This window comes from Cebus imitator, unplaced genomic scaffold (genome assembly GCF_001604975.1).
Source record: "Cebus imitator isolate Cc_AM_T3 unplaced genomic scaffold, Cebus_imitator-1.0 Scaffold96, whole genome shotgun sequence".
NCBI classification, from domain to species: domain Eukaryota; kingdom Metazoa; phylum Chordata; class Mammalia; order Primates; family Cebidae; genus Cebus; species Cebus imitator.
This window is the reverse complement of record NW_016107411.1, coordinates 5,661,645-5,675,069: the sequence shown is the minus strand read 5'-3', so window position 1 is coordinate 5,675,069 and position 13,425 is coordinate 5,661,645. Positions and strand designations below refer to the sequence as shown.

Sequence of the window (13,425 nt, the reverse complement as noted above, 5' to 3'; positions counted from 1 at the left end):
GTGCCCAGCTGCTGGAGTGCATTTTCTTGGCTTAATGCAGCTTCTACCACCCAGGCTCAGGCGATTCTTGTGCCTCAGCCTCCCAAGTAGCTGGGATTATGGGCATGTGCCACAATACTGGGCTAATTTTTGTATTTTTAGTAGAGGTGATTTCACCATGTTGACCAGGCTGGTCTCAAACTCCATCAAGTAATCCACTTACCTCAGCCTCCCAAAGTTCTGGGATTACAAGCATGAGCCATCGTGCTCAGCCAAGACTTTATAACTTTTGATGTGCAGTAAAGCCAGGGTCTAGTCTGTCATTAGCATCCAGCAAAGTTTCACATTGTTTTGCTTTGCTTTGTTTGTATTATTTTTGTTTTTTATTTATGTTGACCACCTAGCTTTATTAAGTTCTGAATGAAATAAATTATCCTGAAATACTACTATTTTGACTTTATGCCAAATGTTATCAATATCTCAAGCCAAATGTTCAAACTTATCAAACTCTGTATCCATATTTCCAATTCAAAATCTACCATATGCTCAGAGTTGCAGCAGGACACATACTGCTTTTTAAAGGGCAACCTAAGAGTTATCTCAATGGACAATCATGCTCTATTGTGAAGCGATGTAGGTCATTGTTGAAGTAGTTTCAAAGTCACTCTCCAAAACTGAAATACAGATGTGACATTTGGTAAATTTTCAGAACCTGTTGAAGTGTACCACCACAATTTTCTTCAAGAATACCAGTTTGCCAAAATTCCCTCTGTGCTGTGAAAAGGCTGCTAGAAGTCCAATGATTTCAAACTGTTCTGTTCAGCTTGATTACATTGGTGTGGTACCACTTATCTAAAGCTATTTAAGTATCTTCTTGAATTAAAGTAAGCTACATTGTCAATCTAATTATATTTGTCCACAGGGAAGTAGGTACATAAGAAGCCTGCTCTGTAATCTACTTAATAAAAGGCACTCCAGTTTTCTTCATAGCATTTATCAAAAATTGTCATTATACAGTTTGTTTATATATATATATATATATTTTTTTTTTTTTTTTTTTTTTTTTTTTTTTTTTTTGGGTCGGAGTCTCACACTGACTCATCTAGGCTGGAGTGCAGTGGCATGATTTTGGCTCACTGCAATCTCTGCCTCCGAGGTTTAAGCAATTCTCCTGCCTCCACCTCCCAAGTAGCTGTGATTACAGGGGCCCACCACCACACCTGGCTAATTTTTTTGTATTTATAGTAGAGACAGGTTTCACTATTTTGTCCAGGCTGGTTTTGAACTTGTGATCTCATGATCCGCCCTCCTGGGCCTCCAAAAGTGCTGGGATTAAAGGTCTCAGCCACCGTGTCCAGCCTTGTTTATATTTCTAATGCCAGTCTCTTCCACTGTAACTTCCATGAGGGTTTATGGGTGTGTTACATATGCAGCACCTAGCAGTGGCTAGAGGGCCAGTAAATGTTTGATGATTGAATGAATGAATGAATGACCACCTAAGAGACAACTAGATTTATAGACATTTATGCTTGCCACTTTGAATCTGAGCACAAAACATATAAGTATATTAGAGACTCTTGGGGTCATAGTGCAGAGCAGTATAAGTACAGATTTTCAATTAGTTCTGTTATCAAAGACAACTGGATTGAGCTTTCTTACCCTCGGTTTCCTCATCTGTAAAATGTGAATAATTACACCGGAGTAAGTATTAAAGTTAATGGATATGAAAGTATACAGCATAGTCCATGGCAGAAAGTAAAGTCTAAATCAAGTAATCAATATCATTTACTAATATTTTATGCAGAATCTAAGTGAATTACATTAATCTAAATTATCCAAGTGCTTTTAAAATTTGACAACATAAAGGTATTCTGAGGATATGCTGGCAGTGATAACTCATCAATAATTTATAGCACTAAAATAAACTTTCCAACATCCTTTGTGCCTGTATTCCCAATTATCATAAGGTTTTCCAACAAGCTACTTTCAACTAAATTTCAGAATTCTTTACTTAATTTCCAAATTCTTCACAACAATTATGGAATCTATCTCAATTGAACTCCATAAAGGCAATCTTAATTCATGGTTAGTCAATTCTCTAGTCTAGATTGTATGTTCTTCTTCAGTCAATTTTTATTTCATTATTGCTCATACATTCTATAACTTAGAATACTATCACAGTGGAAAAAATCATAATCACTGAATTGTGCTCTCCCTTTCGGACTATACCTCCATTGATGCTCTATCCTCTGCATGAAGAGTCATAACCATCTTGATTATTAACTTTTATTCATCCACTAATGCAATGTACATTTACTGTGCACCATCTATAAGACAGGTACTGTGTTATGCTTTAGAGTTATAAGGATTAACACATAAAATCATTAGTATCAAAAAGGTCACAACCTAATAGGAGATGCAAATGAAGAAACAGGTAATTATGGAAAAATATGGTAAGCAAAGTAAACATGTGCATGATTTTATGGAAACACAAAGAGAGAATATCTAATCACCCTGTGGTGAATGAAGGCCAGAAATAGGTTCCAGAAAAAAAGAATGGATAGAATAATTCTTAAAGGATAAAGAGGAATCAATGGGCTAAAAGGACTACAGGTAAGGAATTCCAAGAATGAGGGTCAAAATGAAGCTTGGAAACATACTGTACAGGAAATGCTAACAGAGCAAATTCATTTTAGAATTGAATTTGATGATCTAATGCTTGTTAGATCATCAATGCAGTTCTCAAACTTTGTCTCCAGAATGTAAATGTATAAGAAAGGACTTAATTTAGATTTCGTTTAAATTAAAATAAATCAGCATTATAATTTTAAAATAAATACATTTATTTCTGTAACACTAGATAAGGCAATATTAGGAAACATAGGGTTTGCTAGATGCTGTTCAGTGTTTCAGGGCACATGGATGCAGTTTTGATATTCCAAAATGGTGAATTATTACCACTACTGTACATCTTCCCAGCAAGGACACACTCTAAACTGCCTTACTAATGACATCTAGGAAAAGCCCATATTCTGTAACAAGAAAGCGACACACATTGAAAAGTGCAATGAATAATGGTTCGTTAAGTCCTAGATTGTAGAAGAGAATCAAACTGGCTCCCTTCTTTCACAAATGGAAAAAGTAAGAAACTGTGACATCCAATAAAGTTAAGCAACTCTCCCCAACTTAGAAATATCCAAGGAAAGTGAGTCCCTTTATTGTAAATATTAGGAAAGTTACAAAGGCAATGTTTTGTACAACAGACTAATTTTGTTTCTATGCCGATGGCTTAAAACAAAATAGCCCTAGAAACTATTGCACAATTATTGTATATATTTGTACCCATCAAAAAAGTATTGGCTTATAAATATTTTTATACCCTATCAAGGAAGAAACTTCACTTTTTGTTCAGCAGAGTAACCCCATCAAAAGTGAAGTCAGTTCTAAGAATGGTTTTTGAATGAATGAATAAAGGAACGCCTGCCATGTATAAGAACAGACTCTGGAGAATTTGGCAGCAAATGGATGCACAACGTCTCCAGTAGGAATAAAAACACATTAAAAAGATCGCCTTGTATCAATTAAATTTAAAAAGGATTATAAGAATAAGATGTGGTGGAAATGGGTTCTTTAGCTTGTGTGACCAAGGAAGTCTCTGGACTGGAAGAGTTGGTGACAGGATAGAGATTTACCTAGGTAACCACTTTGTATGTGCTATTTTGTCCATTTCTCACTACACCATTTCCTGGCAGCTATCACGTTTCCAATTTACAGATAAAGCTTAAACAGTTAAATAAGATTATTCAAATAATATTTATGTATATATGTATAAATATATATACATAACTTTTTTTATTTTTTTATACAAATGTTGCCTTCAATGTTTTGTCCAACTAGAAACCTTTTTAGGGATTCAATTTGCCCACATAAGTCATTTTTCATACAAGCAGTTCTTCTAAAAATAAAAAAATAAAAACCTATATGGCCGGAGTGGTGGCTCATATCTGTAATCCCGCACTTCTGGAGGCCAAGGCGGGCGGATCAGGAGGTCAAGAGATCAAGACTATCCTGGCCAACATGGTGAAACGCTGTCTGTACTAAAACTACAAAAAATTAGCTGGGCATGGTGGCGTGCACCTGTAGTCTCAGCTACTAAGGAGGCGAAGACAGGAGAATCTTTTGAACCCAGGAGGCAGAGGTTGCAGTGAGCTGAGATCACGCCACTGCACTACAGCCTGGTGACGGAGTGAGATTCCATCTCAAAGAAAAAAAAAAAACCTATATAAGGCCAAGTGCGGTGGCTCACGCCTGTGATCCCAGCACTCTGGGAGGCCAAGACAGGTGGATCACAAGGTCAAGAGATGGAGACCACCCTAGCTAAGACTCTGTCTCTACTAAAAATACAAAAACACTGGCAGGGCGTGGTGGCATGCCCCTGTAGTCCCAGCTAAGGGAACTTTAGCAAAACACGAAAATATTTTCTTTTTTTAAAAGTTTTGGAAAATACATTTAGAATACTGAACTCTTTATCAGGTTCCCAAGATGAAAGGTGAGTATTTTCAGTTGTTAATACATGGCAACACTTGTTTTCGATAGGGGCTGTGAACAACTTCCATTGTATCTGTCAATCAAATGGTTAAAAAAGGAAAAAGTCATTGAAAAAAATATCCTACACAATTGGAAACACTTGGGATAATAAATGGTTTTAGTAGTCAATGGTGGCATGGATCTTCTTGTTATCTTGGTAGATGGAATTCAAGACTATTTTAAGAAAAGCACTACTTTTTTTTTTCAGAATATCAGGTATTTAATTTCTCATAGCTACCAAAAATAACAATCCTAATGCTTGGAAAAGTAAAATTCTAAATTATATTTCCTCTGAGGGGGCAAAAATTTCAAGTTAACACAAGAATTAATTTCAAATGATAAAACAGGAACATTCACCAAAATTTAAATAAGACACATAAGTTCTAATCATGAAATGTCCCCCAAAAGTCAAATATTAGAAGCATAAGAGAAAACTGCAAATTCCCTTTTGTTCTGCTTACTAATTGTGTAAGTCCAATGTCTTCTTTGTTTCTAGCAACATTCCTGCGTTTCCTTATGATCATTTAGATTTGGCATGTGGCTGAGAAATAGTTACAACTGTTAATGCTGCTGCAAGTACTGGGGAGGTGGCATGCCTTGAAGGAACATGGAGCTGTGTACTCCCACCCATGCCGTGTCCTGGGCATCTCTTCCAGGTGACTATTTCTGTGTTATATTCTTTATAATAAGCTGGTAACTATAAGAAAATGTTCCCCTGAGCTCTGTGAGCTGTTCTAACACTTTCTGAACCTGAGGAAGGAGTTGGAATCCCCAGTTTGTGGCCATGTTGGACAGAAGATGTGGGTAATTTGGGGACATACTACATGTGATTGACATCTGAAGTATAGAAATGTGTTGTGAGACAGAGCCCTTAACCTGTGGAGTCTGCACTAACTCTGGGTCATGAGTGTAAGAATTGAGTTAAATTGTAGGACACTCAGTTTAATGAGATAAAATTGGAGCATGGTTGGCAAGGGAAAAATTATCACATATTTGGTGTCAGAAGGGTTGTGTATGTGTATGTAGATAAACAGTAGTTGGCCAGGTATGCTGGCTCATGCCTGTAATCCCAGCACTTTGAGAGGCCAAGTTGGGAGAATCACTTGAGCCCAGGAATTGAGACTAGCCTCGGCAATATTGTGAGACCCCCATCCCTACAAAAGATAGAAAAAAATTGGCCAGGTATGTTTGCTTGCATCTGTGGTCCCAGCTACTCGGGAGGCTGAGGAGGGAGTATAGCTTGAGCCCAGGAGTCAGAGACTGCAGTGAGCTTTGATTGCACCACTCTACTCTAACCTGGGCAACAGAGTGAAATCCGGTCTCGAGAACAACAACAAAAAAGAAACAGTGGTTTTCTTTTCTCTTTTAATCCCTTGGTTTTACAGCATGACTTCAACTCCCTCATTGATTTTGTTTGCTTGTTTAAGACAGAGTCTCGCTCTGTTGTCCAGGCTGGAGTGCAGTGGCGTGTTCTGAGCTCACTGCAATCTTTGCCTCCCAGGTTCAAGCGATTCTTCTACCTCAGCCTCCCTAGTAGCTGGGACTACAGGTGCACGCCACCACGCCCAGCTAAGTTTTGTACTTTTAGTAGAGACAGGGTTTCACCATATTGGCCAGGCTGGTCTTGAACTCCTGATCTTGTGATCTACCCGCCTTGGCCTACCAAAGTGCTGGGATTACAGGCGTAAGCCATCGTGCCCAGCCAACTCCCTCATTGTTATGAAGAGTTTTATGTTGCTTTTGTGTTTGTTTTGTTGCTTATAAACAGTAATACCTGTAAAAACATTATAAGGGGAGGAATAAGAAAAGTGAAAAACAATGCACTGTTTTGTATCAAATAAAATTGATGAAGTAAACTAAAAAATGATTTTCAGAATAGAGAAGGATAAAGCCAAAGAATTATGTTAACAATTACAAGAGTGTTAAGAAAAATTACCTCTCAACTCCTGAAACAGGTGTTGAAATTGCTAAAAAAAAAAAAACTTTGAAAAACATAATCTCTGGCAGAAGACTTTCCTATAGAGTTGAAAAAAAAAAAAAAAAAACATAATCAATGCAGTTCTAAAGAGTTATTCAAGTCTAAAGCCCATCACCCAAAAAAATTACAGTTTGCTCATGTATGTATTACTGAGTTGATATCTCCCAACGAAAAATAAAAACTGAATAGGAGTGGCAAGCTATTAAATTAGAACTTAATGTTTAAGAATTAACTATTCTGGCTCAAATCAGGTTCAACTACCATGATACAATACAACTCACATGTTAATATTAAAGGTGTAATAACCCATCAGGATAGATGAAAATACATAAACTCTTCTTATAATTTGATATTCATATAAGTTCTTAGTATCATGTTTCCTGTATTAATCATAGGCTAAAATAGCTAACAGAGATTTTAGTCTCTTCTGATAGAAACCTATAAAAACCTTTTTCCAGAATATTATTATGTAAGACATTTTAAAAATTACAATAGACTGGAGAAAGTATTTTGAAAATGTTTAAATTCTCAGAGATATAAGAATTACTTGCAGAATATTTAAGATGTTACAAGTCAGGTCTGTTTTCTTGGATCAATCACTAATGAACTGAGTGAATTTGGAAAATTTAGTTAACCTCTAAAAATCAAACTTTCTTCATTTCTAAAATAGGAATATCTCATAGTTCAATGCAAGTATGAAAATGATATCTACTTTCAAGTAGCTTAGCACTCGAATTACAGTCTTTTTTTAAAATACATAATTCAATTTCCATAGAGATTGTCAAAAATTGCCAATGCCGACTATATTTCAAGTTGTCATGATGGGGTATTGGGAAAAGTTTTCAATTAGCAATAATCGCCCCTCAGATAAACCTCATTGGCTATGATACTGACACTGCACAAAGCCTACATGGTCTTTTTTTGTTGTTGTTTTTCAGAAAAAAAATAAGCAATTTGAATGTAACAGGAAGGAATATTACTAAAAGCTTCATTTTAAAAATTATTCCTTTGTCTAGAATTATATTTTACATAAAATAAAAACACGATTGGAAAGTAATAGCAACCAAAAAAATTGCAATGACCAAGAAAATAGGACACATTTCTAATTATAGGTGTTGGGATTCAGAAGATAACATTGCAAAGTATGGAGCTTTAGCATGCTGAATACATTGAACTAATGCAGGCTGGAAGGCACTGGAAGCAAGCTCTCTCTGAACCTCTTGTTCCCTCATGTCTCTTACCCTTTATCCCATGAAATGAGTCACAGAAATCAGAATTCCTCTTTCCACAAGTGAATCATCGAAACTAGAACCCCTCTTCTCCAAAGAAAGCCATAAAATCTAGAAAGTCCCTGCCTCCCTTCTTTCTTGAAGATTCTTATTCCAGAAAGATCTTACCTGGAAAAAAAGAATGCTACATAAAGAGTCCAAGAAGAATCGAACAGACAGATTTTGCTGGGTTTTCCTCCTTCAGCCCATTGCCACTACATTATATCCATACTTTTATCTAATTATATTTCAACACAGCTGTCTATTCTTTATCGAACAGGTTTTAACCCATTTTGTACTGCTATTACATAAAACCACAAACTGGGGTAATTTCTAAGCAATAGAAGTTTATCTGGCTCACTGTTCTGGGAATGGGAAGTCCAAGAGCATGATACTGGCATCTGGAGAAGTCCTTCCTGCTGTATCATTTCATGGCAGAAGTCAGAAAAGCAAAAGAGCATGAAAGAGCAAGAGGGAACCAAACTTGCTTTCACAGCAAGCCAACTTCTGCAATCAATTATCAACTCACATGATAAGGACATTAATCCACTCACGGAGGCAGAGCCCTTATGACCTAATCACCTCATAAGGCTCCATCTCTAAGCACTGTTGCCTTGGGAACTAAGTTTTCAACGCATGAACTTTGGAGAACACAGTCAAATTACAGGAGAACCTAAACATAAAGTAGACAGTTTTACCTGGGCCTTTGGGTCTTCATTTCTGAAGGCTTCCATGTCACATAAAACTTTGATTAAATAAATTTGTCATGCTTTTCTCATTAACTTGTCTCTGGCTATTGGAGTGTTAACCTATTATGTAAGTCTAATGCCTCTGATTGATGTATGAAAAAAGGTCTCACACCTTTCTACCCCTACAAAGGTGAATGCCAAAACAGGAAGAGAATGATAAATGAGCAGAATGAGCAGGAGGCCACTAGGAGACAGAGGTGAAAATGACTGGTCACTGTAAAACATCATATTATTAGATTTAAAACATTTGACAGAAAAAATCCTTTTGTCCAAAAATGCATTTTACTAGTTTCTTTTGAGCTCTGGGCATGGAGACAGCACAAGACAGATTTGAGAATAACACTTTGTGGTATCCTAAATGCATGTGCTTTTTAAACATTTAAATATTTGTGACAGGTTTCTTTCTTCCCTTTCAATGTGCACAGGAAAGGAGCAGCAAAGGGACTGCTTCTTTTACCAAACGCAGTCAGAGGCTAAAGCAAAGATCATCTTTCTACTAAGCCAGAATAGAAAGCTAGATTTACATTTGAATCATGTGACATGGTGACAGTTTCTTTTTTAATAATCAAAGAGTGGAAGCTGACTATTCTTAACCATTTTCTGTTTAAAGAAATGAGCTAAAAGGTCAGAGGTATTTGACTTCTACAGGCCCATAATGGAAATAAAAACATAATTTTCTAAGTTACAGGAAATCAGGAATTATTTTCTCACAATCTACATACTATATTAAAAATAACATGTCAAGTTGATAGGCTTAAGGATTAGCATCTGGATTATCACAGAGTGTCCAGCACTACATAAAAATGGTATAACACTGGAATTTGTAATCTTAAAGTCATGTAATCAAATTCATCATATATATTCAAATGTATGTGCTACTTATTGTTTCTCCAGTTGCATTTGCCCAGCACCCTTATAATTCTGAAGTTGCAATATCTGATAATAAATTTCTATTCTAAAAAATATTAGTCAGGCGTGGTGGTGCACACCTGTAGTCCCAGCTGCTTGGGAGGCTAAGGGAGAGGACTGCTTGAGTCTGAATAGTCAAGGCTGCAGTGAGCCGTGATTGTGCCATTGCACTCCAACCTGGGCAACAGAGTGAGACCCTGTCTCTAAATAAATAAATAAATAAATAACTTCTTATTTTGTGCGTATATTTTTGTCATTAAATGTAAAAAAAGTATGTTTCCTGAACATTCTACAGAATAACTTAATCAGAAAAGACCTAAAATACTTTTGTTCCATACATTACAAAAAGAGAATGATAATTTAACTTCAATTTTCAATGATAAAAATTTTCTACATTAATGTTTTCCTCTGATTGTTTCTTGACATTAATGCTGGGAAAAATAAGTTCATCTGAGGGAAGCAGAAAGAGTTCTTATTCAATTTCTTCAAAATATCATAAGTGTAAAAAGGTATTAATTTAGAACCTACATAGTTTTGATCATTTTATCTCATGAGTTCATGAAGCTTCAGTTTCCTTTATTTGAAGATTGGTTAGTCAGTTTCTAATAGAAAAAAATAAATAAAAATGTAAGAAAAAAGAAATTCACATTCAGCATATTCTACACAGTTTTTTTAAGTAAGTGCATTTAATAGAAATAGAATTTGGTGAAATAACTGTTTAAATATTTAAATATGTACTAAAGCACAAATACTTCTAAGTATGCACTTAAGATGACTCTGAATACTGATTTCTGGCATGTCATTATTAACATACATAAACAACAAAGAACAGGCAGTTTTGAGTGTTTAAGAGTTTTAAGTGCAGTATGTACTCTACCTTGCTCTGAAGAAGAGGACATTTTTTTTTTTTTGATGGACAGATAAATCAAGTCAGAAATATCCCCTCTGCCACCTCTGGACTACACAGGAGTCTTGTCAAAATAGAATCCATCTGAAGTATAGACAGGTTTTAGGAAATTACAACGTAACTCCTTACCAAACCTTCATAGAAAATACTATTGTATAAGTGATACTTGGATTTTCAAACAGATAAAATGAGTTTCAAACTGCTGAAAAATTAATGAATTTGTTTCTAGCTTATTAAGTAGAAATAAAAGGTGTTCAAGTAATTAGTAAAGGACATTTTAATATTCTAATGGCAAAAGCATTAGATTGTGTCCTCATTTATTGCATTGCATGATTTGTAATATGTTCTATCATAAGCTCACTTTGTATATAAAACTGAGGAATTTGTTTCAGCTAGCTTTCCAATGGAAAGAGAATTGAGGAAATAAGTCAATAAGGCAATCAATATTAATAAGGGGCAGAAATTCAAGCTCCAATAGCACATTTTGTACCTGGATATAGCAGAGAACTTTCCAATTAGGGCCAAGAAGTAGAAAGCTGATAACTCCAAGCGGAGATTTATAGGGAAAGGTCAGCAGCATGTAATGAGAATTTGGAGCACATACATCCAGCTGTAACACCTTTAGTATAAGTATAGTTTCTAATGGCAAAAGCTAATGGCTGCATGACAATAATAAATAATGGGGAGAGAATATTCTAGCCTTAGGCCTCAGAAAAGAGAACTGTGGTGGCATTATACAATTTTCACTAACACTAGATGAAAGACTATTCTAAAGGGGTAGTTGCATTCTCAATTGCATAAGCTGAACTAGAATGTGGAAACCATAATAGGCAAGAAACAACATTTCGCTGAATTCCATCCTCCCATTCTTTTTTCAAATATAATTTATATCTAGGAATATCCTTGCAGGAAAAACAAAAGAAATAAATCACTGCCCACTTTTCTATTTACCACTGTAGAGCATTCAAGATAAATTGTTTTAATTGACAAAAATTCTCTACTTGGCCAAACTTTAGTCAGACTCTTAAACTTTCTCCTAGGCCCATCTGTGCACATTCTTGTATAATCCAGTTCTAGCGAAGACCCCTGCTAAGTCGCTTTAGCAAGAACTGTACTCCTTTGATATAGGGTTGCCCGGAGTAGCTAATCAGGTTCTTCCACCCTCCACCATCCCTCAGGTGATATCTGATCACCTTGGCGTATCTTTAGTAAGAATCTTGTTAAGGTTGGTTTGGCTGAAATTCCCCTTATCCCCAAAGTTTCCTCTTAGTAATTTTCCACCTAATAACCCCTACCCTGCTCCTTGGCTATGAATTCTCACTTGCCCACGCCGTATTCAGAGTCGAGCCCAATCTGTCTCCCCAACTCTAACATATGGTTGCAATGGTTTCCCATATCTATGGTGATGATATTGAATAAAGTCACTGTTACCAAGCTTTAACAAGCATTATTGAATAAGTTTTTCCTTTACCAAAATAAACAACACTTAAAAGCAGTGGAATTCATCTGGCACTTATTGTGTACCTACCAGTATAATCTCAGTGTGCTCATAATGTACACAGTGTGCATGGCGCTACCACCTGGAAGTACTCTGCACAATCCACAAGGCCATCTACAGGCAGATCTGAAGTAGTATTTAAGAACAAGGACTCTAGAGTTAGCAGATTTGGAATCAAGTGATCCTAACCATGTGATTATGGACAAGATAATGAACCAGATTGTTTTAGTTTCCATATCCATAAAACAGGGATAATGTTATTAACCATCACTTAGGGTTACTAAGGATTAAGTGCAAATAAAATATACATCATAATGCCTCCAGAAGTTAGTGAGTGATATAGTTTGGCTCTGTGTCCCCACCCAAATCTCATCTCCAATTGTAATCCCCACTTGTTGAGGGAGGGAGTTGGTGAATCACAGTGAGGTTTCCCTGATGCTGTTCTCATGATAGTAAGTGAGTTTTCAGGAGGTCTGATGGTTTAAAAGTGTGGCACTTCCCCCAACTCTCTCTCCTGCCAACATGTAAGGCGAGGCTTGCTTCCCCTTCACCTTCCACCTTGACTGTAATTTTCCTGGGGCCTCCCTATTCATGCAAAACTGTGAGTCAATTAAATCTCTTTTCTTCATACATTACTTCATAAATTAGTCTCTGGTAGTTCTTTATAGCAGTATAAAAACAGACTAATACAGTGAGCTATTAAGCTGAATGATTTAATTTGTTGTTATTATCATTTGTCAACTTTTGTAGTAAGTGTGGCAAAAAAATGAAACACCATGCTGGGTGTCACATCACTGAATGTGAAACACCTTGAACTGTAGAGACTGAACTCTATTGCTAAACGTTAAGTAACAATATCTCTCTTATACAACCGTAGATCACATACAATACAAAGCGGCTTTGTGATCTCATATGAACTGATATGATTAGTAGTCCATTAGTCTTTGATGTATCTGTGATTTTGGCAGCTACACTGCACAAATTGCAGTTTCCCAAGTATCATAGCTTCCCTCAAAACCCAAGAAAATAAAACAGAGTACAGTGGGTAGAAAATAAAATAGAGTACAGTGGGTAGAAATGATATTAGCAAATACAAATAGCACAAAGAAGCCTTAACCAAGAAGACTGCCTAATTTTGTGTAATGAAAATAAAGTACAAGCACATGGCAGATTTTTGAAGCATTTTCACAAGGATCTGAAAAATATAATTCAAAATCTTGTCATATCCACTCCCAGATGAACATCAGAATTATTATTCTTCAATGCAGCCAAGGCCTAGAAGTCAGGCATATTATTAAGAGCAGAATGGATACCTCGTCTTTTGATAACTTTCACATAATCCCCAATTCTCCCTAACACAACACTCATCAGCCCATTAATTCACAATAGTTTTTTTTCCACAGCTCTCTTCAATCCCTTCTTCCCAAGTGTGTCTCAGCCACTCATACACTGCCCAAAGTACACCTGTATTTAATTGCTACTTTGAATACAAAAAAGATCACACTATTGGCTGCTCCTTTTGGCATTTTAGAAATAAAATAAATATGCTG

The 13,425-nt window shown here is 36.1% G+C and overlaps 1 protein-coding gene and 1 non-coding gene across 5 annotated transcripts in view; both read right to left on the bottom strand.

Annotated features, from left to right (window-relative positions):
• The window catches only part of SLC16A7 (solute carrier family 16 member 7), a 174,417-nt gene that overhangs the window by 124,116 nt on the left and 36,876 nt on the right, over positions 1-13,425 (bottom strand). Inside the window, exon 1 of one of the 4 annotated variants that reach the window (XM_017536284.2) lies at positions 7,942-8,209. The exons of the other annotated variants lie outside the window; for them this stretch is intronic. The gene's annotated coding sequence lies outside the window, so the exon portion shown is untranslated. Of the gene's footprint in view, positions 1-7,941; positions 8,210-13,425 lie in introns of those variants that run through there. 4 annotated transcript variants of the gene reach the window in all.
• LOC119472375 lies at positions 7,311-7,451 on the bottom strand. The gene has a single exon (XR_005201516.1). It is a non-coding gene; the product is annotated as a U4 spliceosomal RNA (small nuclear RNA).